A 24,699-nucleotide genomic window follows, 5' to 3' on the forward strand; every position below is an offset into this window, starting at 1 on the left:
CCCTGAGAATAAAGAAATAGCAACAACAGAAGGGATAACTTGACTAGAGCAAGGTTGGGCTAGGGAATCAGCTCAGTGATGCAATGCTTGCCTGTCATAGTGAGGCTCTCGCTCAGTCCCCGGCACCATGAAAACAGAAAAGCAAAATTCAATGCTGGGTACTTGTCTGTCATTGGAGTAGCCTTGATGTACTGGAGGAAAATGGAGAAGTTATATCCACCACATTGCCTCTTTGTGGTCTTAAGTTTGCACCTGCAATAAACAGTCAGAGATGAAGGGGGCAGGGGCTGATTTCCAAATGCATGCAGGTAGGGAGTAATGGTGATAACAAAGAGGCTTTAGCCTGCTGCCTGCTGCCATTTGGGTTGCATATCTTTATCTTCCAGAACACAATCAACACCACTTAAGTCTGCCCATGGGGTAGTCCCTCGTCCTTCCTGCTCCATGTCACTCCAGTGTTGAGGGAGGGCAACAGCCCAAGTCATATGAGGTCTTATCCAGAAGCATTGCTTGTAGATCCCCTTTTCTTCCCATCTTGGTAGCAACCAAGTCATTACTTGGGATAGTTAGGAATGGAGACAGTTCAGAGTATGACAAATCCTTGGTAGCAATCTTGTATAGATTGAAAGGTAAAGGAGAGGCATCTCGACCAGGACATGTCAACTTAGCAGGACAGGTCCGGGAAGAGTAAAAGAAAAGGTGGTGCCCCGGGATCTAAGAGGAAGCAGCTGAAAGTGTCTGTGATGTAACTGAGGTGTATTGATCACACAGCAAAGAAGAAAGGAAGGCTACAGAAGGTGGTATGGACCAATGAGGGGTGGCTTTTGGAGTTATGGGGTTTGAGGATGCAATTGCCCCTGGGAAATGACAGGAGAAGTGGTCGTCAGGATGGCCAAATAAAGATGTGGTGGTCCAAATATGTTCCTGAAGTAAAAGGCAGCAAGACTGTAGAAACTTATTCTCTGTTTCACAGTTTCCTGGGTTCTGTTGTTGTTTTTATATCACAAAAGGGATCCAGCCACTCCCAATCTGGAAACAAATAACAGAGGAAAACAGAGAAACAGTGCCTCTTCTGTCATTTTTTAATTGCTTTCATTCCTCCATGCTCTATCTCACATTCTGCTTTTCCCTGAATGTGAATAAATCCGCAATCTCATTGCATCTCCCCACTTGTGAATTCAAATGAAGTATCAAGAAATGCACACAAGCCACACTTTCCCCTTTGCCTATCCCGAGAAATCATTTAACTCTTGTGTGATGAGTTAGGTCACTGTCATTAACAACACTTGTGTCATTTTGATGTTCTCTGTGAGGCATTGGGCTCTTTGAAGTTGAAAGCTAGAACAGACATGGATAAATACTACTCCAAGCAGGCTGCCATTGCACCATTATTGCAAGCAATTATTTCACAGAGTGACACATCTGATAAAAAGTCAGCCACTTTCTTCTAGGAAGTGTCTCAGTAAATACAACTAGGAACTCTTGTTTTATTTCTTTTCTTTTAAATGGACAGAAGCTAGTGCGCTCTCTCTCTCTCTCTCTCTCTCTCTCTCTCTCTCTCTCTCTCTCTTCCCCCTTTCCTCCCTCCCTCCCTGGAGCCTGATGTGACTCACTTTGCAGCTCTATGTTCACTTTTGTGAATGAAATGGAGACAGAACTGTTTTCTGGTATACGTTGTGGAGTAGCTATTTCTCTCGTCCCTTTCAGATTGATTTGTGCTCAAGCCCTCCCTAGCCTGTCATGATTTTGGACATAGTTTTCCTTTTCTGGTATAGAGAACAGAGACATGAAATAGAGAGACTGAGCAACTTATGACTATCGTCATTTCCCATCAACACAGCACCGTGTGTGAGGCAGTACAGAACAGTGTCTAGTATTCATTTGCTCACCCTGCACGTAGTCATCTAAGGTCCATTATTAGCATTGCCATTTTTTCTGAAACATAGAAACTGAGGAACAGAGGTAGAGGAGAGACTGCACTAATGTGTTCACAGAGTGGTTTTGAAGCCCCAGGAGACCACTTTCCTGGGTATGCACCCTGGATGTCCAGGAGTCAGTACTAGAATCCAGGACTGGACCATTATTAACCTCAGGCTAGAAAATTGCACATGGGGAAAACTAGTTGTACACGGTGATGGAGAGGTAGTCCTGGTGTGAGGGACGGAATGTCCCATATCCAAATGACACATTCATGGACAAGGAAATGATTCATGGAATGATGTGAAATGGATTAGAGAACCATGAACCAGTGCCAGGAACTAGGCAGAGAGCTACTAACAGACTGCCTTTGGATTTGGCTGTCAAGTGGTTGGCTCTAGCCACAATATAATAATAGCTTGTCTTTTCCAGTAGAGTCAACAGCTGCTTTGCTCTACAAGGAAATGTTTTCTGAAATCCTCCCATCTCAGTCTCCAAAGATGATGTCATGGGAACTACGAGAATAGGAGATGCATAGCTGGCTGTATTTTCTTTCTTCCTTTTTTTTCTTCCTAAAATACTTGTTTCCTTGGTAAACTTTTTCCTGTCAACAGTGTATCAGGACCTGAAAGTGTTGTCTGGGCTTGATACTATGGCATGACTGAAGAACTTCCATTTAAACAGATGATGTTAGTCACAGCTGAGGCTGAGAACTGTGCCTTAGAAGAGCATTTTAAAATTCTGAAATGCCATGCATGTGGAATTATGAATATATTAACATAAATACTTAAGTAATATGTGACCATAAAAATCAGCATGCCATCAATGCATTTGAAGCCCATTTTGTGCCCTTTCCAGGACACACTTCCCTCTGTGCTGAATCCACTACCCATGATTTGGTACCTTCCATTCCAATGTATATCATTATAAGTTTACAGCCACTTCAGTGATTCACATATGTGTGAGAATAGCGTTGTTAAATACGTTTAAAGCTTTACATAAAATATATGGATTCTTCTAAATTTTTCTTTTCTCGGTCTTATACTTGTGCTAGGAGAGTCATCAAGGTTGATTTATGCAGCTATAGTTCATTAACTTTTATTGCTCTATTGAAATGTATTTGATGAATATAGCACGATCTGTCTATTCCCCTGTTGATGGACACTGAAGTTGCTTCCTTTTTTGGCACATAAAAATATGGTCTGCTCTGAAAATATTTTGCCTGCTTTCTGGGCATTTCTGAAAGATTATCTCTACATAGATACAGAGGTAAAATTGTTTCCCCATAAGTTACACATCTTCAAATACACCAAAGATTAATGTTTCTATCTCAAAAATGAATCAATTCCCCTTACCCCCCCAAAAGCCTGAACTGCAGGTGTGCAAATCCATGCTAAGAGTGGGTGTTGTCAAAAACACTAAAGCATCTAAATAGAAAAATTTTAAGCATTACAAAACATAAGTATGATATGAAGTAGTGGCTCATTGGTGAGAATGTATACTGCTCTTCCAGAGGACCCTGGTTCTGTTCCCAGAGCAACCATCTGAAATTACAGCGCCAAGGGATATGACACTCTTCTGGCCTCCGTGGACACTTGCAAATGAGTAACATACACGAAGAGGAACACACACACAATTCCAAGTAAATCTTTTTACTAAAGAAGGAGACAGAAGTCCAACGGGCTCTCTGTTCTCCGTCATTCAGTCATCACCTCTCAGTCAATGCCCTTTCATTTGCATTGCATCTGCCTTCCCATCCTGCAACTTATAAGCAAATGTCAGGCATAAATATCACCATTTAATCCTGAGTTCTTTTATTATTTTTTCAACTTTCAGGAGATTTTATGTCTTTTCTTTTTAAAATAGTGTTTTTATTTGTTGAGAATTTCATAGAGGTGTACAATATGTTTTGATAATATCCACCCTCTTTTCTCCTTCAAACTCCTCTTGTATCTCCTCTCCAAACCACTTGTCTCCTAACTCCATGGCCTTAAAAAATCAACTGAACATAATTGTGTGCATAGGCACGGTATTATCCATGGAAGCATGGGCAATTTACCAGGAGCCACACTCATGGAGAAAGTTACCCTTCGGATGTGGGATGTCTGTCTCTCATTGGCTAATGAATAAAGCTGCTTTGGCGTATGGCAAGGAAGGATGTAGGTAGGCAGGAAATCCAAGCAGAGATACAGGGAGAAGAAAAGACAGAGTCGGGAAGACACCAGCAGCCGTCAGAGGAGTAAGATGCCAGAGCGTGACCTGTAATCCACAGGCCACGTAGCAATACGTAGGTGATAACTGAAATAAGTCACCGCCAAGGATGCCAGGAGAAGTAGTAAGATATTTATTCAGATAGAGAGAAGTAACTTACATGAGAAGCTGAGAACTGGGGTCAGCGCTCTATGGTCTCCGAACCTCGACCAGAGCGGGGTCCCCTCCTGTCCCCTCTTTTATCCCTTGTTTCGCCCACATACCAATGGGCATGGTCAGTGTTGCAGGTTCGTGAGACCTCTCCCTACACACAGATTAATAGAAATGGGTTAATTTATTTGTAAGAGGTAGCTAGTAATAAACCTGATCCATTAGCCAAAAAGTTATAGTTAGTATTAAGCCTGTGAGTGATGATTTTAAAAGTGTCTGTGAGACTGGCAGGCAGGACAGAAAAGCCTCGGGCTACATTTGGTGCCCAATGTAGGGCTCTCAAATTTCCATAGGGCCTGAAAAAGCAAAAACAAACAAACAAAAACAGGATTCTAGACACACAAAAAGAGTCAGAAATGGCTTTTTTCTCTTTTTTTCTTTTTTTTTTTAGGTTTTTTGAGACAGGGTTTCTCTGTATTGTTTTGGAGACTTTTTGGTAGCCACATTTTTTCAAATAGGCTCTGTTTGCTGGTGGCGAGCAGATGCATAGTCCCTTTAAGAGAGGCTTCCTGGTTCATGCTGATAGCGGGGATGGCTGTTGTGGGAGGTCCTGCTATGGGCATTTAAATGCGGTTTGTGGGCAGTGTGCTGCAAGTTACTTGATGGTGGCATGAACCCACTGCTTCCTGGAATTGGGGTGGTAAACGTGGCTCCCAGAGCTGGTGGTAAATGTACCTTCACCATGTTGAAAAGCTGAGCTGGGGCAGAACCAACAGTCAAAGTGGCAGCTCGGGTCCTAGCCATGTCCACTTAGCAGTTTAAAGCAGTAATCAAAAAAGGATTATAGATACACAATAGAGACAAATTCACACAAAAGAACTCTCTGCATGGGTCACAGTTATGTTTAAAAATGTACATAGGCTTGGCAGAGAAAGGAAAAGTATAGACTGTTATAAAGAGAAATAAGTAGCTTTTAAAAATTAAGTCTTTAAAGAGACAGTAAAAGTAATGAAAATAAATAAGCCACCCAAAGATGGAAAATACACAGAGAGTCTGGATTATGTATTTTATTGTGTTTTCTTTGAATTTCTTACTGTTAATGAGTTAACTGCTGAGAAATATTTGATTGTGGGGGCTACTAAATTAAACCAGCATAAAGGTCTCTTGATTTCGATATTTAAGTCTAAGGATATGCTGCTTTGGAAAAGAGGCTCTGCTTTTGTTTCCACAGAAGAAGAGAAGCTGTAGATTCCTTCCAGGTTAGTATTGTTTGATTGAGCAAGACCGCCAAAAGTCTCCAGTGGGGCAATGGGAACAATGGCCCAGGTAATCCAACATTCACAGCAGCTTCAAGGTTATTGGCTGAGGCTGAGGGACACAAAATACTCCAGTCAGGACTTGGATATTCACTCAGATTTTCTAAGGGATCCTAAAGATACTTTATTCACAGACAACAGGAAACAGTTTGCAGAAAATGACGTCCACATTCCCAAGAGTTGGGGCGGGGGAGATATGGATGATCTTTGGTTAGGTTATGGATGTTTGTTATAATTAGAGGAATATAGGAATATAGAATAAAAAGACAACTACTAATATCAGATATTTTGTATTGATATGGATTTTGGTATAGTGATAAAAATTTAAAGTTAGTTTCTTTATATATATGTGTGTGTGTTTCTATTCTTGTTCAAATGATACCAATTTAATGTCAATTTTATTATACTATATGTATATTTCTACTCCTGTTTAAGGTATTATGTTTATGTAGCTCATTAAAAAATATAATGTATAGTTAAGAAATACAAATTAATAGTCATCTATATATCACTTTTATAGTCGTGTTACTTAGGTTTTCTAGATATGCAGAGTTGTACTTCAGATGGATAGGCAATCTTCAAACACTTCACAGACCTACAGAATATGGCATTTAAAATGTTTTAGGAACACAGACATTTCTTGACAATGAGACCAGTCTGTTCCTAGCAGCACCAATTACTTCAAGAGAATGATGGGCATCAAAGAAGCTCCTAATGGAGTTTGCCTTCAATGTGGCAGGGCTAGCCATTTGAACAAGGAATTGCTCTTGCCTGGACTGCTTGACTATGTGCTGTATAAACTGGACATGCAGGGCCCACAGGAAAGTGACTACAAAACTTTACCAAAACAAGATAGGGTAGTCCCTCAGGGTTTCTACTTCATGGAAGAGTCTGCCAGATATTCTGCAGGACACAGAAGAAAGCAACTGACAAATTTTGTCAAAATAGGCAGGACAGTCCTTCAAATTCCCTGCTTCACAGGAAAGTCTGTCAGATGTGCATAAATAAGGAATAGGGGTTAACTTATTAGTTCAGCATTTGTAAGTAATATTAAGTAATTTGGGAAGTGGCTGTCAGGTATTTGAGACCAAGTGGCTCTGAGACAGGAAACTTCCATTGACATTCTTCCTCCCTCAGCAGCAATCAGTAGCCAATAGCTCTTTAGGAAGGCATGGAACCCTGTGTGCCCCTCCCACATCCATGCTGCAGTGTTGATGGGCTTGGGCTTGTGCTGGTGCTGGTCTTAGTTGGCTAACCACAGCTACTGTGAATTCATGAGTACAAGGGCTGTCAAGTCCATAAGATAATGACAGGAGTTTTCCGTGACCTGGGGTTCTTACACATTTTCTGTTTCTTCTTGGATGTTCCCTGACCTTAGGAGACCTTAGGAAAACACAGATGTTTATTTATGTAGGCTTTATCTACTTCTCCAGCATGACACCTTCCTGTCTCTGTGCTGCCTGCCATGATGTGAATGGACTAAACCTCTGGAACTACATGCAATCCTCCAATCAAATTCTTTCTTTGTAATATTTTATTTATTTATTGTGTATACAGCCTTCATATTCATATAGTGCCACAAAATGCTGTATTCTAGTTCTCTATGTGTGTATTTTAATTGAGTAGCTGGGCTACTCTATAAAAAGACACTTTCTCTTCCATTGCTATTGGGTTACTTAGTAGTAGTATGGGTATAGCCAAAATGATTCAATTTATTTATCAGTTCTTGAGAAACTGACTTTAGTTGCAATCATCTCATAATGATAACTAACAAATTTATTTTGTGCTTTTTAAAATTCACTACAATAAAATATCTATTAAAACTTATAAATTTAAATGTATATGAAAAGTCCATCCATTTCAGTTCTTGCTTGATTTTTGTTGTTGGTTTTCTTTCTTTTTTTTCTGTCTTTGGACCTTAATTCACTTCAAGAACTGTGATATATATGTTGACAGAACATTCCATTGAAGTCATCTACTTCACCAACAAATCCCCATTCCTTTCAGTGGGAAATGGAATGTAGATCCTAGAAAGTAGCCACTGAGTGGTATTCATAAAATACTGTAATTCATGCTAATCTGAATGATGTATAATATGATCCCACTGCAATTTTAATTTGCTTACCTAATTAACTGCTTAGGCAAGTGTTTGTATGGATGTCTTGTATATGTGTCAGTTTCTGCTCCCACAGATGATTTTTCACATTATTATTCATATTAATTATCATTTTAATTAATTCTATTTTTATTAATTTTATTGTTTTATTAATTATTATTTTAATTAATTTTATTTTTCCAGCCAGATTATAGTTTCCTCTCTCTTTCTCTCTCCTCTCCTCCCAGTTCCACTCCCCAACATTCTCTAAACAGCTCCATCCACTGCTACTCCTTTCTCCTCAGAAAAGGACAGGCCTCCCATGGATACCAACAAAACATGGCTTATCAAGTCACAGTAAGGCTAGGCACCTCATCTTCTGTTAGGGCTGAATGAGGCAACCCAGGAGGAAGGAAGCATCTCAAAGCAGGTAACAGAGTCAGAGACAGCCCCTGCTTTAACTGTTAGGAGTCCTACAAAAGGCCAAGTAATACAACTGTAACATATGTGCAGAGGGCCTAGGTCAGTCCCAGGAAAGCTCTCTAGTGGTGGTTTAGTCTCTGTGAGCCCTTGTGAGTCCACGTTAGTTGATTCTTATAAGAGTTTAGTTATAGTGGCCCTGACCCCTCTGACTCCCACAACCCTTCCTCCCTCTCTTCTGCAAGATTCCCCAAGCTCTGCCTAATGTTTGGTTGTGGGTCTCTGCATCTGTGTCCATTAGGTGCTGGGTGACTCCTCCATGATGACAACTGGACAAGGCAACGACCTATAGGACAGGCATATCAGGATATCATCAGGAATCATTTCATTGACATTTTTTGACCAATCATGTTTGGTTCCATCCTAGGTCTTTGGAATACCCGGTCTCTAACCCTCCAGGCAGTTTCAGGGGTGGGATCCCTCTTGTTGCTGAGGTCTCAAGGTGAACCAGTCACTGTTTGAATACAGCTATAATGTCTGAACTACCTTTATCCAAGCATATCACGTTACTTTTAATTTTCTCCCATTGTCATTTTACTTTTTTGATTACTTGTAGATGGTAACACAGTTATTACTTGTTGATTCTATCCTTTTTCAAAGAGATTATACTAACCTGTGACATTTTACTATTGTTATAAATTCATTTTTAAAAGATTTATTTTTATTCTTTTTAATTATGTATATGTATCTGTGTGAGAGCTTGTTCATGTGAGTACAGTACCCACAGAGGCCAAAAGAGGGCATAAGATGCCATTCAGCAGGAGCTAAAAGCTGCTCTAGGTAGGGAGAGAGTAGCAGGCATTCTTAACTACTGAGCTGTCTCTCTAGTCCTTATCTACAGGATTTCTTGAATTTAATGCAGTTAAATGTTTTCCTTTTTTAGTTTGATTTAAAACTTTCTTTTTCTATCTTGCTAAACTATTTCCCAAGCACTTTGGTTGTGGCTGTATGAAGCAGCCTTGGTTCAATCTTCAGTATAAGACAGACAGACAGACAGACTGCAGGGAGGGAGGGAGGGGAGAAGGGAAAGTGAGGAGAGAGGAGGGGAGAGGAGAGGGGAGAGGAGGGGAGGGGAGGGGAGAGAAAGCAAGAAAGAGGAGTAGAAAAGAGAAGATAAGGGAAGGTTGGAGGGGGGAAGGGGAGAAATGAAGGAAGGCCTTGAGGAAGGGAAAAGAACCTAGCAAATAGACAGTGCCCAGAATGTTAGTACAAAGATCTATGTAGTTATTCCAACTGAAATAGCTAAAAAATACAATAACTTTTAAAGCAACCATTTAAGGTCTCTTGAAGTTGTCTGAATAGCATAAAGCCAATGAAGACACATTTATTCAAAATATAGTATAGTCTTTTAAAGCATGGCGATCCTAGTGAGTCTGTGGCACTATGAGAATCCTCCCCTTCGGTTTCCCAACTTAAGTCTCATGAAGAAGCATCTCACTGAGTTTGGGTGATAAAACAGGCCTGGCTCTCCATCCAGCTAGAAAAGGATTACTCCATGACTCTGGTGAGACAAGCTACCAGCATTTCCTCGCCACTTTCAGCTCAGTTCAGAGGCTGAATGTCAAATGGCGGTGGGAAAGAGATCAGTCCCTCTTGGCCCTCTGTAGGTGCCGTAGGTCAGATGCAAGTGAACAATGCTGGAGTCACGACTGCCCTGCCTGAGCCTATTTGAAGGATCAGTATATTTAAAGAGGCAAGGAAAGGTCAGAGGCTAAAGGTCCTACCAGGCCGATGGTTAGGAGTCCAATTCTGGATCAATGGCCTAACACTTCTCACAAGAGAACGGAAGCTGCAGGAACAGATTGCTTCAGGGCCCTCCTCATGGAACCAACTCTATTTGAAAGACAATGTAGGGAACTTCAAGCCTAAGAGCTCTAAAAACTGCTGAATATTTGTATTCTTATAACAGAAAATAAAAAGGGGGTTGATAGTTCCACAGAATTATCAGTTAAACTATAGGTCAAACTAGCAATAATCACAAAAACAGCAGTTAAGAGCCCTCCTAGACTCAAACCCAGTGACCTGCCTCAGACTCCTTAACTCAATAAAACTGTGAGATGACTGACACCCCAGAACACTGACTAGGAAAATAAAAAATAGTAGAGCAATCAAGCAGCCTGCAAGTACTGCAGCCTAGCAGCTTGGTGTGATATCAGGAAGGGCGGGTGATTCAGTAGCCGTACGGAAAAGGGACACCGGAGAGCCCAAGACAACTACCAGATGCTCCAGGCTGAACCCTAGAAGGAGCAAATATTAAGGCTTCCCTGTGCAAGGAAAGAAAATGTTTATTAAAACAGTCCAGGAAAGAAATAAAATAATCCAACAACATTAACAAAAATGTGGAAGAGGGCACTGACCTAAGAAGGTTCCTTTTAAAATCTCCTTAAATAGATACATCTTTTCCTTTCTTCTCTCAGCTTCTTTCTACGATATCATATAAAGAGGTAATTACAAGAAAGTATGCTTGAGAAAAAAATAAATATCCAGAGCTGATGAAATACATCCTCAAAAAATCCAGTTTTCAATAGGAATTATGAAACCACAAGACTAAGAAGAAAGAGTGAACTTCACAGAAGAGATGTTCCAGGGGCTCCTGATGTACACAAAAGAAGACTAAGATATGAATTTAACAGATAAAGATTTCAACACAATTATAAATAAGCTCAAAGAGCTAAAGGATACAACACTGAAAGAGGTAAAGGAACACCAGGGTCAATGCTATAATATAAAGAAAATATAAATACTGTTAGAGAAATAACTAGTGGAAATTCTGGTGTGGAAAAGTACAATCAAGAGAATGAAATTTTTGCTTAGAGGACTACTAAATGGTAGATTTTGAATGACAGAAGAAACATCAAATTTGAAAAAAATGGGTAAATATTATATGTGCAAAGAACGAAGAAAGAAGAAATGAGCATGGGTCTAGAGAAATGGTTCAGAGGTTAAGAGCCCTGCTGTCAGGTAGCAGACCAAAGTTCAATTCATAACAACTATTGTGAGGTGCTTGAAACCTCCTCTAACTCTAGGTCTAAGAGACCTAATATCCACTTCTGGTATCCAGAGTCACTTGCACATGTGTGTGCAGACAGACACACAATCACAGATGTAAGTAAAATTTTTAATTAAAAGTTTCAGAGACATGGCTAGATGCTACCAGGAGAGAAAACATAATTATCAGTCTTACCCAGCTGTGAACCCTGAAAGCTACAATAATGACAGACCTGCTAAGACATGCCCATTGGTGCAATAGTGGCATAAACACCATAGGAGTAAACAAGTACTTTTTGATTATATTTAAATGCTGTTCTACAAGAAGAAACTCATACCTGGAACCATTTTGGAGCCAAAAACCTATCATGGCAGGAGAAGGGGAGAACTTATGTTATCCTTTTGCTAAATTGATATGGCATTAAACTGATTCCTAACAACTTATTGTTATGCCCACAGATTAATGCATCTCCCAACTGTCATAAAAGAAGTTTCTATTTTCAGTAGAAGGTGACTAACACAGAAACACAGCCATGCTCCTGTGGAAGACCACATATCCAAGAATATTTGGGCAACACACATTTATCTTGATGAGTAAACAAAAGGGGTCAGGATCTAAGTTAGGTGGATGGGCCAGGATGTACCATGGAAGAGTTAAAATACATTGTATGAAATTAAGGAACCAATAAAATTATTTTAAAAACAATGAAAATATTAAAATAAAATGTCCCAATAAAAATGTTCATTTTAATACCAAGAAAAGCAGTAAAGAAGACAAAGAAGAAAAATAAGACAGGAGACATAAAATGCAAAAATGGTGAACAATATTAATTGTTCTCCTTTTGCTATGATGAAACACCATGATTAAAAGACGCTTATAGGGGGAAAGAGTTTCTGTTAGCTTACTGTTCCAGAGGCTTGAGTCATGACAGGGAGGCATGGCAACAAGCAGCAGGCATGGTAGGAGGACAGGAAGCTGAGAAACAGCATCTCAACTCCAAACAGCAACAGTGAACTGGAAGAAGGATGCAGTTATACACTGCCCCCTACAGCCTGCCCCAGGGACATACTTCTCCCAGCAAGCCCACACCCCTTAAACTGCCCCCAAACAATGCTTCCAATTGGGGACCAAGTATTAGGATTTCAGAGCCTACAGAAGTACTCTCACCCAAACTGCCATGATGTAAGTTAACTCAAACTGATTAGAGGCCCAAATTAAGGATTCGCAAGTGCAAAAGTCTTAGAAAAAAAGGAAATAAGTCCTAATAAGACTTTAAGTTAGGCAGATTCTTTTTTAAGAACAATACACGTAAAGCACAAAAGTAAAGTAATAATAAAAAGTTGACTTCATCAATATTGAAAACCAAATATTAGCACTCAGTTTTCCTGTCTCACTTTGGAAGTCCATTCTCCTTTTTATTGGCATAATTTATTCCTAAAATGGAAAGCTTTATACACATGCAGCCTCCAAAGTCAAATTGGATCATAAGAGTCAGCCAATTTTACTAACTGTATTACGTCTAGTTCAGTTTTTCTTCTTTCTTAAATCAGTTTTAAGTAGCATTTGTTGAAATTTTAACTAACTTAAATTTTCAGATTTGTTGGCTTAAATGGATTATACTGCCCTTATTGTTTTAATTCATAGCTATATCACTAGCTCTGCTAATGTCAGTTTAATATACATTTTTTCAGTTTGTTAAAATGAATTTGCATAGTTCCTTACTCCCCACTATTCTAATTCATTCTCACTGATGATACTTTATACAGCTTAATTTCAGTTTTTGCATTTATAGCATAGGTCTCTTTACAAGAAAAGAGTAAGTTAATAAAGTTAGCCATCCCCTTCCTTTAATACATCCTACATGTGCTCTACCCACTGAGATCCCCTGCCTTGTACGTATGTCATTTCCCTAGACGACATACTCCATCCCATACTTTGTGTCATTTGTTCTAGTCCTATCTTACAGTCTTTTCTTAATGTTAACCTCTTGGGCCTAGAGAGAGGGCTCAGCAGTTAAGAGCATTTACCAGAGGATCAAGATTCAATTCCTAGCACCCACATGGCAGCAAACAACTGTCTCTAACTCCAAGATCTGACACCCTCACATAGACATGCATGGAGGCAAAACACCAATGCACATAATAAATAAAAATAAACAGGTTTTTAAAAACGGATAAGAACAGTAACCTCTTACTACATGCCTGAATTTGTTTGCTTACAGTTAAATGTGCTCTTTCTGAAATTTTAGGACCTAGACACCCCACTTAAGTACCCCGGAGCTGCTCTCACTTCATAACTTACTCCCCCATGCTGGCAAGTTGTCTAGGCTTTGATGAACACGGAAACAACTATGGTCTATGGATAACAATCCTTGAGACTTTTAATTTTGGCCTTACTCTTAATTCTACCCACTTGCTCACATCTTCAGGGGAGTAGTCATTCCGTCTCTCAAAAAGGAGAACAACTCCAGAAGTTAAGAAAGAGTGGAGAGCACCTCAAATATCCTAAAAAGTATGAGATATATATACAATTCTAGAATATCATAGATTATATGTACATAGCATATTAATGCTAGATATGTTTTATTATAATTTAACTTGGCTACTTCATTGTTTTTAATGGCTATTGAAAGACATCTCCCCACTCAAATACAAGCTAGGGGGGCAAGATCTGCCCCTTGCCTGATCTAAACCTAAAGCAGCAGTTTTAAGTAGCAAAGTCTGCTCCACCCAACAGGCACCCAGATGGTCCTTGAGATAGAGCAGGCAGAACATCTTTTGGTTTTTTCCAGAAGGACGGGTGGCCCCCACTTCCCCGAACCCTCCTAGCCTGAAATTTCCCCAGACCCCTTGATAATCTTATGGTTTTTGCCTTTAAAAAGAGCTTGTAATAGCTGCTCGGGGCTTCTCTGCCTCCCGTGGCTTAGGAGCCCCTTGGTGCAAACGTGAAATAAAATTCTCTTGCTTGTTGCATCTTCTGATCTGGTGTCTGTGTCTGTGTGGTGTCCACCTGGATACGTTGGAATCCCAAAGTTTGGGGGTCCAACAGCTGTGTTCTAGTTTTCTTTCACTGTTTAGCCCTAGCTGTCCTGTCCCTCACTACAGAGACCTGGATGGAGTAGAACTCACAGAGTTCCACCTGTCTCTGCCTCCCTAGTGCTAGGATTAAAGGTGTACACTACTACACCTCGCTATAATTTTCTTTCTGTTGCTCACACACCATGACCACAGGCAATGTAAAGGATACACACAACTTGTATTGTAGGTTCAGACTGTTGTGGTCCTTTGTGGTAATCCTATCTATGGTCCCGGCATCTCCGATGACCTGAGGTCTCCACTGAAGCTGAGGCTGCACCTTCATCAATGGCCTCTCCTGACCTCTCCTAGTATGAAGCGTTAGGGGCTCTCCACAATCCCTTCATGGTTTCAAAACTAGTACTTTGGGGGAGACTTTTACACACTACCAAGTTACAGCTTTTAGCTTGAGACGCAGTCTTGGCCACCTCTAGACCAATGCTTCTGTGTGCTGACTTTGACCAAACACTTTCTAGAAAATTTTACCTCAGTGATGATGGGCTCTTATTAATCATCAACCCCAGGTAACTAGCACTGGTTGTCCCACTAAAGCCAGTGTCTGACTTCCACAGATTCTTAATGAAATATAATCGCACAAACAACACTGATCGACCAGGATCATAAGCCAGGGCTCCATCATCTCCTCTCTCCATTATCTTCTGATTTATCATCCAAGTTCCCACAATTGCTCATTAAGATCTTTTTTAAAATTAATTATTAATTTTGGTCTTAGGTCATTAAAGACCACAGCATTCAATGACTTTTCCAGCCTAAAACTGCCAAATCCTCTACCTTCCCCACAATACAATCCAAGGGGTAAAATCCACTGACAGGTTCATCACAGCAAACCTCACATTCTTGGTAACAGCTTGTTTCATGGTTTGCTATGATAAAACACTTTCCAAAAGCAACCTCAGGTGGGGATTGAGTTTGCCTTTACAGATTACAATCTGTCATTGATGGAGGTCAAGCCAGAAACTCTCTGAAGTATCTCTGAGAGAGCGACTAAAGCCAGATGATCCAGGAAGCCTGTTGGCTTCTCCCGGCTGCTTTTCAGTCTGTTTTTTTTTTTTTTTTTTTTTTTTTTGGTTTGAGACAAGGTTTCTCTGTGGCTTTGGAGGCTGTCCTGGAACTCACTCTGTAGACCAGGCTGGCCTCGAACTCACAGAGACCTGCCTGCCTCTGCCTCCCGAGTGCTGGGATTAAAGGCGTGCGCCACCAACGCCTGGCTGTTCAGTCTGTTTTCTTAACCACCCAAGATGGCCAGCATACAGCTGCTACCACCCATAGTAGGTTAGGCCTTTCTACCTTAATTAGCAATTAAGAAAATGCCCTCAACACATGCCCTCGGGCCAATCTGATGGAGACTCCACCTGGTGAAGTTCCCCTTCCCTGGTTGTGCCAAGTGAACAACCAGGATTAGCTATCACACTCGCTTGTTGAGTCAAATGGTAAATCTGTATGTATTAATCTAGAGAGAAATCATGAACATATTTTTCATTTTAAAAACCAGTTACAAATTTGTGTTTGCAGTGAGAGTGCCTACCTTGTCCTTACCCCTTTTCTGGATCCTGTGTTCCTTGTATTTCTGACTTTAACCTACATTTTCAGAACATGACAGATCTGAAAGCATGAGATTCTGTTTCTGTTCTGGAAGGCCAAGCCCCAGCAGCACTTAAAGCAGCCCTAATCTGAAGTTTACATTTTGATCTTACCCTTGCTTTATTCCTTTGGCGAGTTGTTTATTCTGATTGCCCATGATTTTCTTTCCAGCTGAACTTTGAGAAACAGTTAATATGAATCTTGGTGAATTGTCTCCTTGAATTTTTTTTCCTAAAGAGAGATCTTGGTACATATTCACATATATTTTGTGTTCCTACCAAATGAAAACATTTGTTCCACCGTCATTGTGCCCTCTTGGCCAAGTCTACTGTTTTGTAACTCACCATCGCATGGCTTTCATTTGGCTTCTTTGTCACCATAGAGCTGTCCTAATATGTCATCCTTTATGCAGACTCCTTTCTTGGAGCTGAACTTGGCAGTGGAGTTTGCCTAACTAATGGGGACCATATGCTCTGCAATTGCATTTCCCCAACAGCATTCAGATTTGTTAGCAAATATTGTGAAGAGAAGTTGGGATTCTAGAGCTCAAAGAGCTGTGAGGAACTGGCATGTTCTGACAGGTAAACAGGCAGTTGATTTCTGTGAAGGAGGTCTGCTTGGGCCTGGCTTTCTCTTAGGTACTGTCTCAGCTTTCAATTCTATTGTTTTGCTAAAACATAGGCAAAAGGCAAATTTGGTGAGGGTAGCGCTTTTTTTCCCTTCTTCTTTTCAGTTTACAGGTTAGTCCATCATTGAGAAAATCCAAGGAAAGAACATGGAAGCAGGAACTAAAGAATAGACCACTGAGGATTGCTGCTTTACTGGTTTGGTCCTCGTGGTTTACCCAGCTTGCTTTCATATATAATTCAGGAGCACCTGCCCAAGGGCGGCACTTCCCACAATGAACTGGGCCCTCCCACATCAATCATTGATTAAGAAAATGTTGGCAGAAAAGCCCACAGGCTAATCTGTTGTCAGCAATTCTCAAATGAGGTTCCCTTTTCCCAGATGACTCTAGTGTGTGTCAGACTGAGAAAGACTAACTAGCAAAGATACCCAGAGATTTGGTTTTCAAGGTATCAGTCAGTTAGATTCTTCTTCAAATAGCTAAGTATACCTTTTATGTTTTCTCAATGCCATATTGTAGTCTCTCCCACAAATCAGTTTGAAACATGTGACCTGATAATTTACTGATTCTGTCCTTCCCCAGACTAGAGACCCAGAATCGTGCTATTACACACTGTTGTATCACCAGGTCCCAGTAAAGGAGTATAAACATTGTTTGGCTGGTGAAGGGTATAATCTCTAAAGATATTATTATCAACAGACTCTACACAGTGCACAAATAGAACCCTCTTCCAAGCTTCTGCATTTCCCAGAAGCAAAATCAGTCTTAGAGTAAGGAATTCCATTCCAAGTCAAAGATTCTGAAGATCTAAAGCATGGGCTCAAATCGCAGCGTTGTTGTTAGACCTTATTGACTTGGAAATGAAGCTTCATCTACAGCCCTGGAGAACAAGAAGACCCACCCCTTCAGCAAGCTTCAACCCCAGAGTTTTGATAAGTTAAAGGCAGGAAGAGTTTGCTTATTCATACAGATAGAATGCTTAAGAACAGATGGCAGAAGAGAGTCCGTGTTTACTTCTCAAGGGTCGATGTCTTCAGAGCCCTACATTCTGGACCTATCTGTAGCAGCATGGGATCTGCTAGCCCAGTGTGGCCCTGTAGGACTCTATGCTTTTCACTGACACGAGCAGCCATCCCTTCCCCACACTGCTCATGGCAATGTTGGGCCATACTGACTCATACTTGCAAGTGTAGAGACAAGTTAATGGCTGCTGCTGGTCCATAATTTTACCTTCACCTTCATGGAGGAGCAGGGGGTTATATATGAATGTTGCCAGTCCTCCCCACACCCTCATGTGACAGTTACAAAGACACAAGAAACACGCCTTGTTTTAGAACACAAATACATAAATTTTTAATCTGCGAAAAATACAAAATGAAACCATGTACAAGTTATGTACAAACCCTTTTTACAAGACAAGAGAGTTATCACTGGTTGTCACAGATGACAGAGTTGGATAGGTCATTTCAGAGCACCAGCATTTATTCTCTTCTCCAGTTCCTGTCTGGTCACATAATTCATCATAGCTGTAATTTTCCATGCTAGCAATCAGTGTGTAAAAGACAGATGAATAAACCACGCTCTCTTCCCTTAATGAACATGTTGTAGGCTGACCTCTGCATATGTGTACCTCTGAATTGTGGGACTGTTTGGTTTTGTTTGGGGGGGGGTTGCTTTGTCCCCTGAAGAAATCTCAAATGAAGGTTTTGGTGTTAAGTGGGGGAATAATCTCTTTCCAGCATCTGCATGGTCGGATAGGAGCCAGACTCTTTAGGCAGGATGTGATTGTACCACCTGGGAATGGAACGTTTTTAATTAGGATTTCCAGGCAGATCTAGGTTTATGTTTGAAATGTTGCAGTTATGGTCAAATGAGTACACAGGGAAGGAAGAGAAGAGCCAAGGTTTTGGAGTGGGGAAGGCTCTGGCTTAGTGTAGACCCGCGGCTTGCTTTGTCTCATTGTAGGGGCTCCCTTCCCTGACGACTAACTCCTTAAACTGACCCTGGATCCCAAGGGCAGGAAGCTCTGGGTTGCTTTGGCAGGCACCGTGATTTGTGTGTACATTTACATGTAGGATTCTAAACAAAGGACTGGTGCTGTTTCCTAAGACAGGCCCTGAAGAGCTCTGGGGGTCAGTCATCTTTGGAGAACAAGAAGAAACACAGAAGTTCCTCGGGGGGAAAAACTATCTTTTCAATTTAGCATTCTAGAAATGAGATCAGTTTTCACTGGGCAAAAAGCTCTGCTGTACACCCTGGTCCAGAAAAGCCATAATAGCAAGGTGACCTTAGCATTCTGTGCATTAAGACTCCTGCAACTAGAGGGGTCTTGGTGTGCTATGCATGAGGGATGAACAGCAATGAGTGACATAAACTGATGAAAGGAGAGATCACTTCTAGACCCCTCATTTTGTGGGTACTTCAGACAGCTTGCTGATGACCTAAACGCCCTGTATATCCTCCATTTTCACGGCATACAACATGACATAGAGTGGCCTGCTAGCTTCTCACCCAATGTAGTCCTCAGGACAACCACCGGAGAAAAAGACAAGTCTTTCCTGTCTGCCTTATAGTACTTCTGAGTCACCACTTCATATACCCTTCAGCTCAACCCTTACTGATGATTCTTTCTGTCTTTAAATCCCTGTTTCCTACTCTCCTAGCACTGAATAGATCTGCCCTAATTGCATCAGCTTGGTTTGCTATGAAAACTTGGTCATAGCCCTCCAGACAGATCTACTCACCCATCACCTAACCTATGCTTTCTCCTTTATTGAACTCAGCCAGGCTTCTCCCTTTATAAGTATCTGGTGTGTGAGAGGCTGGTAGGGTGGGGCTTCCATAGGGTTAGGGCTTCCCAAAGCATCTTCTCAACTCTGCCTGCATCTTCAGCCTACGAAAACTTCCTGGTGGGGAAGGATATCTCTCCTTCTTCAGAAAGAAAGCAGCCCATTTCTCAGCTGCTTGAGTTCCTGCCTCAAAACCGTACCATCTCCTCTTCTGTCCCTCTGCATGGCCCTGTCCTTGGAGTCTGCAGCAAGCGTTTCCTTTACAAAGAATCTGTCAAACTCACACCCAACTCTAGAACCCAATGCAAACTTCCACAGCTGTTATAACCCATGATATTTATTTGCCATGCCCACCACATTTATTGAACAAAAGTCTTTATTGGATGCCTGTTGTGCATGGCAAGTCTTCTGTTCCCAAGAAGAGACACAGGCTGTCCAGCAGCAAGTCACAGGGACTACTTGATAAGTTAAATGAAATCACTGATTCATCCATATTCCCACATGAGCTGGGATGTTGTGCCTCAGCTTACCTAATTCTGTGGCCCCATCTATTCTACAGAGCTTGATTTAAGATCACTGCAAGTAAGACTCTCATGCTCATCGTCTAACCTGATCCATTCCTCTAAAAAGCGTGTTCTGGTGCTGTCCACCAGTTCCACATCACTAAATCACCTGACAGAAGCCTACCTAGTGCTGGAAGTTGGAAGTCCTGCATTCTTGATTATGCTATGGTTTGTTGGCTGTCTACCAGGTGTTCATGTTATATTAATGTCTGGAAAATAGTATAGCCAGCAGGTTTCTTTGAAACAATCTGACAAGTCTCTTCCCTTTAATCTATGTGGTGGATCTATGACTGAGATTTTGGTAACTGAGTACTGCAGGGGTGTCATAGGCCTGACAGAGAGACAATGGACAAAGGCAGGTGTTCTGCTTGATGAGCTGCTGTTGAGTGCAACCCCTAGCTAGAAAGCCTACATTTCTGCCATACTTCCAGAAAGAACTGAATGTCTCAAAAGCGTCCACCCCAAAAGGGCACAGTGTATGCACCACTGCCCCATCACTCTTTCTTCAGACCTTTCAGTGACTCTGTCTGTCTTTCTAAATCAATGCTCCACTGTTTTAATGTGGCCCTTCAACTACCTGCTTTCTATCGTCTTCCATGAAGTCTTGTCATATCTTTCCTCAGCTTGTGGACACAGAAGGTATGTTGCTCATTTATCAAAAACACCTTTGGTGTCTGCATTGTAATCTCTTAAGTCCCTTCTCATTGGAAAACCCTCAGGATCCTTGTTCCTTCAGTCAAACCACATATTTCCTATTGGACAGCCTCCACAGCCCATCCAAGATTGGGTTCCTGTCATTTTTCCATTTGTGATTCCAGGGAACCTCTTTCTTCCAGTCCTAGGCATCATCTCTTTCCAGGGCTTCAGAAAGTGTTGCTTCTCTCTAACTCTTTCATGCACACCCTGTTTTCCCCAGTTTAGGTCCATTTTCATGCTCAAAAACAGTTTAAAAAGGATGGTCTTCTAGAACAGAGAATCTAAATGTGAATCATTTCTCCATTAAGCCATGTGAGGCTAGAATATTGGGGAGCTCCTAACTATTGAAGGGCCAATGGCCTTTGACCACAGAGGTCCCTTTCTTAATATTTTTCTTAAAAATAACTCTTATCATAGATATTGAAAAATAAAATTTTAAATATCCTCTGAATTACCTTATTTTTGTGGTAATCTTGGAAATATTATTGCATGGGCAATAATCAATTAGGATAAACTTGGCTTAAATAATCTTATAATATTCGGCTAGAAAGTCAAAGTTCCTGTTACACCTGTTCCAGAAGTAAATGAACATCTTAAAAGCCTCCATCCCAAAAGGGTACAGTCACCAGTGCCCATCACTGTTTGTTCAATCAATGACTGTTTTTCTAGATCTATGTCCCTTAAACAAATAAATCCAAAGGGTCTCCTCATCTTATCAAGCAACCATGAGATTTAAGCGAGGAATCATTCTGTTTTATAACAGAAAACACCTGTTAAGAACATGGGCTGGGCCGGGCGTTGGTGGTGCACGCCTTTAATCCCAGCACTCGGGAGGCAGAGGCAGGCGGATCTCTGTGAGTTCGAGGCCAGCCTGGTCTACAGAGTGAGTTCCAGGACAGCCTCCAAAGCCACAGAGAAACCTTGTCTCGAAAAACCAAAAAAAAAAAAAAAAAAAAAGAACATGGGCTGGGGGCTGGAGAGATGGCTCAGAGGTTAAGAGCACTGACTGCTCTTCCAGGGGTCCTGAGTTCAGTTCCCAGCAACCACATGGTGGCTCACAACTATCTGTAATTCAATCTGGTGCTCTCTTCTGGCATGTAGGCAGAGCATTGAATATGTAATAAATAAATAAATCTTAAAAAAAAAAAGAACATGGGCTGGACAGCTGAGGCAGAAAAAAAATATAGTAGGAAATGTCAAAGTAATTTCTCAGTTCCTCTAAGTTGAAAAGTATGGATTGAGTCTTCAGTAATAAGAGCCACTGTATCGGTGACTTTACCACTGTCCCAAAGGCAGAAAATAAAAATAAAATAAAAAAAGAGCAGACCTGAGGCTGGAACTTAGTGTTCAATTAATTTGTGTGATCTCTTGGAAGTCAAGATGACTGCCAGTCATTTAGCTGACACGGTTTTTCTTTGAGCCTTTCTACCTCTTTCTATGATTCTTTCAACAAGGATCTCCTTGATGATGAAAATGACAGATCAAGATTACACTTATGAATGTAAGCAGCAAAAGACAATGGTTAACAAAAGCAAAACAAGTCAAACTGGGAAGGAAATGAGAAGCAAGGATGAGTGGATGTGGGGATATTATTATTAATGGGAATAATATCAAGAGTAGGGGTGTCCAGACTCTCTCTCTCTCTACGCTGTTAGAGATGTGGGCTGGAGAAGAAGAGACTAGTCAAAACCCTGCTGCACCAAGAGACAGGGAAGCTGGGGAGCAAGGTTATAAGGAGAAACCTAGAACCAACAACACCAATGATGGGGTGAATCTGAAACCTTTGCATCTCACATCTAAGAGCACAAACCTGACTGTTCAATGTCCAGAGCAGAAAGAGGATGCCGGTTCAGCTCAGAAAGCCATCATTGGTTCACAGAGCCAGAAAAGCCATGGTTACAGCGCTGGAAAAGATTGCTTCAGGGACTTAACTGAGGCAAGGTTAACTATTGTCTTAGTCAGTCTGAAAGGGACCTTAGCCAGCTCAAGGAATCACCCTCCATGATTTAAGTCACTGAGGCTTGGAGGATTTAAAGAACATTTTCATAGCTAATAGCTAATTGTGTCCGAATGCTCTTGAACCGTCAAATCAGGCACAGTTTGGGCACTTTTTGTTTAACTTTCAAAATATCCCTAATTTCATAATTTTCTCACTCTTCACTTCAACTCAACTAAGTCCTTGATTAAAGTCTTCCATCACTTAAAAAAACAAACGGACAAAAGCAAAGGATAACTTGTAGAAGGGAGGTTGCTCTTCCAGATTACTTAGTCACAATTAGTCTTAAAGATAAAACATCTTAAGTGAATGAATTCTATCTGTTATAGCATGGGAGGATATTCTGAAATATAGTTGCTTAGACAAAAGCACGTTGCCACCATGAGAAAAATGGTGAGGTCAAAAATGAACTCACATATGGGTAGTTTCTGTATTACAAACCATCTGATTCCCAACACACTCAAGCATCATTAATTTGCCAACATAGTTTTTCTGAAAGCCTAAACAGGGACTGGAGATCAGAGCCTTCTAATGTGGAATATTCCAAAGAAGACCACCATTGGCCTAAGGAGAAAGTGGTTGGAAAAACAGGTTTTACCCTTCAGAGGACTCAGACCTCAACAAATAGAAACAAATTGGAAACTCTGGGAAATGCCTTTAATCCTCCAGTTATTTTGAACAAATATTATCTCTATTTCAATTGATTGGCCTTGAATTTTTGCCAAAGGTCCCACCACCAGGTCGTTTTTTTATACCACCTGAGAGTCATGCTTGATTTGTGTTCTTCATTTATTGCTCTATCTCAGGAGAAAATGGATTTGTTATCTTGGGTTTTGAAAGCTGCCTGGTGAACGGAGGGAGTCCCTCACTGTAGGAAACTATCATTGTAGCCTTTGTGGTTAGGAAAACAGTTTAGATTTCAATCTCCAGCTATTGTGGGAAATGGGGTGGGGTTAAGCTTCTGCTTCTTGCCTTGACTTGAATGAAGCAAAGTCGGAGTGTCCAGACCACTATTCTTCTGGTGGAAGATTACTTAGGTAAACACCACTGGTTGCCATAGGAGATCACGGAACTAAGACAAATTCAGAAGTGGTTAGTAGGAACGAGTGTGAAAAAGAGCCTACTGTGATCCAGGAAGGGAAGAAGAGCGTGGGTTGACATGAATGTACTTAGGTAACCCCAATGCAAAATCATGATGTTTAAGGAAGTCTTAGCTTCCAGGAACACTGTCAATATCCTGGCAGTGGATTCTCCCCACCAACACATTTGAGATCTGTTGGAATCCAAGAAATGTTTATAAATAAGCCTGAATATAGACTGCTGACGTCATTTTAGCCTGAGTAGACTAGTGATTGATTATAAATATTTTTTTAACAATCCAATTGGACACACATTATATTCACAATACTTTTATAGAGCTAATTCTACAAAAAGTGACAACAGAGTACCCACAGCCCGACGAGTCACTGCAGGACAGTGCCTACAAGGCGGGAGTACAGCTACCCTGGCTCTGCAGGGATGGACAGAGGTGGAAGCTCATTTTGCCTACATTGGTAGTTGGAGTCCTTAGTGGACGGACGGACGTTTCCACGGTGATCGCATTGCTTTGCTCTGATCTGGTTTGTACTATCATAAATAGGTACCATAGAGTCATCTACAACATGAATGGGGATGTCATGGGATTTTGGGGGCTGTTTTGGTTAGATTGGGAACAGGTCCACATTTTACTTTTTTTTTTTAAGACTTGAGAATCACAGTCACACCCATGCTTCTCCAGAGACCCCGATGATCATATCAGAAGGCTGATTGCTATGAAGTTGAAAGACTTTCTGAGTCACTGGAACAAAAGCAGTTGTTGAGTGACTATACACTGGGCATGCATGCAACAGCTGGGCTGAGACATCACAATTGCATGTGATGCTTAGAAAAATCTTCTGACCACGGGTTGAAGTGGCTGATACATTTGACTTCATTGCTGGTAAATTTCAAAGGCCTTTTTCTAACAGTCTATGGTAAGACATGACTTACTTTCCTTTCAGTTGGTATTGTGTTTGTCAATGTGTTTAACGAGTTTGAATGTTTTGTCCCAGCAATTCAACCAAGGAAAGCCAGCAAATGAAAATCTGAGCAAAAGTTCATCTCCTTGACAGTGGATACTGTCTGATGTGTAAACAAATGCTTCGTGCTAAGCAT

The sequence above is a fragment of the Mesocricetus auratus genome, unplaced genomic scaffold (assembly GCF_017639785.1).
Source record: "Mesocricetus auratus isolate SY011 unplaced genomic scaffold, BCM_Maur_2.0 Super-Scaffold_100053, whole genome shotgun sequence".
NCBI classification, from domain to species: Eukaryota; Metazoa; Chordata; class Mammalia; order Rodentia; family Cricetidae; genus Mesocricetus; species Mesocricetus auratus.